Genomic DNA, 224 nt, shown 5'->3' with positions numbered 1-224 from the left:
TGCTTCTCTTCTTTTCACAGCTATTTGTAAGGCCTCCCCAGACAGCCATTTTGCTTTTTTGCATTTCTTTTCCATGGGGATGGTCTTAATCCTTGTCCCCTCTACAATGTCATGAACCTCATTCCATAGCTCATCAGGCACTCTATCAGATCTAGGCCCTTAAATCTATTTCTCACTTCCACTGTATAATCATAAGGGATTTGCTTTAGGTCATACCTGAATGG

This window comes from Bison bison, unplaced genomic scaffold, assembly GCF_000754665.1.
Source record: "Bison bison bison isolate TAMUID 2011002044 unplaced genomic scaffold, Bison_UMD1.0 scf7180017864525, whole genome shotgun sequence".
NCBI lineage: Eukaryota > Metazoa > Chordata > Mammalia > Artiodactyla > Bovidae > Bison > Bison bison.
The sequence above is the reverse complement of the archived record's forward strand: the minus strand, read 5'-3'. Positions refer to the sequence as shown.